This window comes from Sardina pilchardus, chromosome 4 (genome assembly GCF_963854185.1).
Source record: "Sardina pilchardus chromosome 4, fSarPil1.1, whole genome shotgun sequence".
In the NCBI taxonomy this organism is placed as follows: Eukaryota; Metazoa; Chordata; class Actinopteri; order Clupeiformes; family Clupeidae; genus Sardina; species Sardina pilchardus.
In genome coordinates, this window is record NC_084997.1 from 17,673,707 (window position 1) to 17,678,678 (window position 4,972).

Below are 4,972 nucleotides of genomic sequence, written 5' to 3' on the forward strand. Positions count from 1 at the left end.
ACTGCAGCTGCTGTAATAACAGTCCAAAATAATCATTTGGTAAGGCCCTGCCTGCATGTCTGCCTTTAAGAAAAAATATAGTAAAAAGATTTTCAATATTCAGATTCAGATCAGAAATGGTTTGTTGTCCATTTCATTTTTGCAATAAACATTTTTACTGATACTGATGATTTCACTCTGTTGCATTCAGAGTAGCCAAGAGAGCACATGATGGTGTCAATTGGGAAGGACATATCTAGTTAAAAAGTGTCACATCTGTCAGAGACCAGAGCAAACATACAAATGTTGCACACAAGTATTTAGTTCTCGATGCCCTCTAAAACATTGCTTCACTCCGATTTAACTGGCCTGCTGAAGGCACCTTCTCCAGTTGTCTCAATACCATGCCGACTTAACACATAATGTGTTACGAAACTGTCCCAGGAAGTTAGTGTATGAAACTGTCCCAGGAATACAACTGCACCCAATGAACAGTCAACGTCAGGTTGCTAAGTCTGACATGACGAGTTATTCCTGGGTCCTACTGCTTTTTTTTGTTGACTAGTGCTTTTAGAAGATGTCCGCAAAGTGTAGGCAGGCTACTGTACTGTAGCTGCCTGCTGCTGCTCTAGTTAGCTCTTGGCTGCAGCAATTCAAGCTGGGTAGCACCATTTATCAGTACTTGGTGATAGAGATCTCAGATCTGTGTGAAAAACCTGGTCAGTTTGTTATCCACAGGAGCTATGATCATCTTCACACATTCTTCATATCAGTCTGCAATCTACACTGCAAATGTGCAAAGGTTTTTTTTCTGCCTTTATTTAACCAGGGGCAAAGAACACATTGAGATTGACTATCCTATTTTGCAAGTGGGCCCTGGCCAAGAAGGCAGCACACAGACAGACAAAAGACCAAAAGACCACCTGCCTTAAATTTCCCACATAAATAAAATTGTGTGAAGAGGGGGAAGGGGGGGGGGGGGGGTCCTGCACCGCAGCACTGCCACTTTGGTCCATTTTTATCACATTTCAAATGAAAATCCGTGGATGCACTAGGCTACTGCAGCTTGATGTAGGCTACAATGGATACAATTTTTGGTTACTACTCTTATTACAGTGAGCCACCAAGTTATTCGCCATGGTTGTGTCTCAACACTGTGTCAGTTGTCATGTTGTAAGTCGGATAGTGCGCTTCATTTAGCTCCGCCCACACGCAGCCGAGGCAGCTGGAAGAAAAGGCTAACAACAATGTGACAATGCTGAGAGAGTGTGTGTTCCACTACTCGAGGTGTTTCAGCCATCAAACGGACCAGCGTGGAAGCATGCCTTTTGCATGCAGTCCATAAAGGCGGACAATAAATTGCATCTTCACACGCGCTTCGACAGACCGGTGATGGCAGAATAATTTCGCAGGTAAGATCCTGTTCTTTTTTTTCTTCTCTGAATCAGTATTTCATTGTTAGCTCTCAGATTTGCAGACGGTATAAAGCCGCCTACGGTGGCTTTGATGTTAACTGTCGTAACGTTAGATACAAGCTACAGAAGGTGACCAGGTGATTATAATCAATTGCTGTTGGCCTGTGTACATTCTGTTTTTTAGAGCTATGTTAACGTTTTCACTAAGGACGGTGCGTTGATTTCATCAGTTGAATTTGCAATGAAGCATCTTATGGCTGTATCGTATAGTAAATGGACATCGAGACAGCTTATTCAAAGGTTCAAATACGAGCACCCTCCCTAACAAAAGATATTGCTTGGTATTCTGCAACCGCTTGAAGATTTTCAATCGGCTGTTCATGAAATGAGCACCTTTAATGTGCACCAATGATGGCAACCTTTGTCGTTATTCTTTCAGTGTCCGGTTTAAACTCGTCATGGAAGTGTGAATGTGACTATCAGGGCTGTTTTGCTTAGATAAGAATGACTTGAACACTGTCCATCATATTACCTCCGAAATCACTGTCGGCTACGCGCGGGTGAAGAAACGCTTGAATTAGTTTCTCTGTGGCGCGAATCGTATGGAGTGGACTTCATTCTCAAGACACTCGGACGCTTCACAGCCGCAAAAGATTTCAAAACGAACTCCTAAGTAGGGGCAATAAGGTTATCAGCTACGTCCCTTCAAATTAGGCTACCTCTACAGACATTTGTTGTCTCGAATGCAACGTTTTTTTCAGATTCGTGCCCAGCCATGGACAATTTAAAGGTCGTATTGAGTCTAGTCTTACCATGTTTTGCGGGCTAGGATTAGGGACTGTTTTCCTATAATCCCATCACCATTCACACTCGTAAATTAGTCTGTTATTTTACTATGATGATAATAATGAAGCGATAGTTTTCTTCTTATAGCCTATGTCTGCACCTTGGTATGTTTTGATAAGCTATAGCCTAAGCTACACAGCCATGTAGTGGCACGAGTAGCCTATGGCAGCCTGAGTCTACATTGGCTGTAGACAGGCTATTGAAATTGAAATTGCGTCTCGTTGAGAGACGCTGCAAATGTTCATTACTCGTTATCTTGTTTTCCATCACGCCTTCTGCTCTGTAGCTCGTAATCTTATTTCCTTTCAGCCAAACTGGTGCATTTGCATTCAGTTTGACGATTAGTTATGTGTTCACCTTTAATGTTAACCGATGCTTGAGTAGCCTACAATATTGGGGTTTTCAGGTACAGATGGGACACTCCTGTGGTACAGTAGTGTTACTCGATGGACACGTTGCACAACATGCCCGGTGTGTGCGGACTTCATTGTAGCCTGCAATCAGTCACTGGCATCTGCTGATTCGGTTTGCAACAAAGCTGCTGCCCTTGATAAATACTGCCCAGGAAATTTACCACTTCCTACTTTTCTTCTTACAATATTAGCCATTTGTAACATTTTGTGTGTACCTCTTACTCTTGAGAGGTAGGCCTACTAATTGGAGCCAAATTCCTTGTATGCATCAACATCCTTGAACAGTGAAGCTGTGCCTGATCTATTTAGTTACTCATCCACCAGAGAGTATATGACAAGTTTGGATTTGTAGACTTGCCCCCTTTCTTTGATTTGACTGAACAGGGATGGCTATATGTAAGTGCAGTGGTTCTCTTGGGACAAGGCTGTGGGGTGGTTCGCACACTGAAAGTTACTAACACTAGTTACTAAGTGCGGTGGTTCAGAATATTGATATTCGCTTCAAATGCAGTTTACTTCTTAGACTGGTTCTTTTGCATTTGTACGTAGCCTATTACTGATGATAAATACACAGGTTGGTACATGTCAGGTTCATAAGACAGCTGTCTAAGCATGCGTTGTAATTAAGTTATAATGAAGGATTTGTTTTCTTTGTTCCCTTCATTGCTTCATTGCTTTGCTGTGCTTTATTCAGGAATTTGGGTAACTTTATGATACGCAAATATCTCTGACTCACCATGCAGAAAAGGTGGACATGTCATAACAAAAAGGCAGCTCTGCATTAATGAGATCTGATGTTGAACTCTGTTGTTTTGATACGCTTGTCAGAAGTTTAAGAAAGCTGCAAACCATGCCTGTTCTGCGTGTTGTCTACCCCGGTGGTTCTCAACCAGTCTGCTGTCACTGGTGTGGGTCGAGAGGCAAAGTGAGGTGTGTGCCTTGGAATTTTGAAGAACCTAATGTTCCTTCATGAAATAGGATAGCCTATAGAGCTATTTATAAACTAATCAATGACACAACTTCTTGATTAAAAAGCTCAATCAACGCCATCTGATCTGAGAATATGCCTTTCATATGGTCTCAGCGTACACACATATGGGATGAGAATGAACAGTCCTTTTATATAGATAATTGTGTGTGTGTGTGTGTGTGTGTGTTGTGTGTGTGTGTGTGTGTGTGTGTGTGTGTGTGTGTGTGTGTGTGTGTGTGTGTGTGTGTGTGTGTGTGTGTGTGTGTGTGTGTGTGTGTGTGTGTGTGTGTGTGTGTGTGTGACAGACATACTTTGTAATCAGTAACCCAGTAGTCGATGTGCCTTGGCGTTTTGGTTTGATCTTTTGATGTGCCTTAGCCCCAAAAAGGCTGGGAACGTCTGGTCTATAGCCCTCGTCCAGCCAACACCATCCAAGTTTTGGTTGTGCCCTCTGAAATTCATTAGCCCATCAGGGACCAGACCAATCGGGAGAATGCATTTGAATTTGTCCTGGCAGATCCGTCTGGCCTCTCTCCCAGGAACTAACTTCTTATGTGGTGTGGAGAAGTCTTTGTGCGATGACAGACAGAGGGGGATGGTTGGCAACACTTTTGTGCACAACCAATGGCTGCTCTGATGGCGTTGGTATTAAATGGCACGGACATGTATTTTCCTTTGAAGATATATAAATGACTCCATTTAAAACATTCTTTAAGAAGATATGTTTGTTACCTTACTGTAAGAACTCAGTCAGAAGTGTACCAAGTTAAGTTTAATTTCACCTTCGGTTAAACAGCTCGGAAATTGAAGGTGAACAGAAAGGATTCAGGGTTTTCCGATAATGTCTCTAAACATGTTATGAAGACTCTAAAGGCATACCTTACAGAAGTTGTTTACTTTTCTAGCCGTGTTTATCAAACCATTCTCTAAAGAGTCTTCCTTGATACTTTAACCATGTCTTAAGTGGCAAAATCCACATTCTGGTATTGTCATTTCTGTAGGTCTGAGCATGCATGAAGCAATGATGGAGTTGACAGCACAGGTGATCATGACATCAACAAGAAATATGCAAGTCAGAATTGAATTGACGTCTGTAGCTAACATGCTACTTATATTTCACATTTTAAGGGATAATTGATCTATTTGATGATGATGTTTTTTCTTTTTTTTGAAAATGCAATGCAACACATGTGTAAGTCTTTCTGGGCAGTAGTGTACATGTTTTGCCACTGCATCACAGTTTTAGGCTCTTTTATCGCCAAGGAAAGAAAGAAAAAAGGTGTAGCTTAATGTTGATCCAGACTAACCTTATGAACGTATGACCCAGAAGATAAACATACAATATACTG

General features: G+C 41.8%; 1 protein-coding gene across 2 annotated transcripts in view; it reads left to right on the top strand.

Annotated features, from left to right (window-relative positions):
• Window positions 1-1,204: 1,204 nt before the first annotated feature.
• The window catches only part of st6gal2a (ST6 beta-galactosamide alpha-2,6-sialyltranferase 2a), a 57,596-nt gene continuing 53,828 nt past the window's right edge, over window positions 1,205-4,972 (top strand). Inside the window, exon 1 of one of the 2 annotated variants that reach the window (XM_062534397.1) lies at window positions 1,205-1,391. The gene's annotated coding sequence lies outside the window, so the exon portion shown is untranslated. Of the gene's footprint in view, window positions 1,392-1,994; window positions 2,068-4,972 lie in introns of those variants that run through there. The other variant, XM_062534398.1, reaches the window with a different exon arrangement.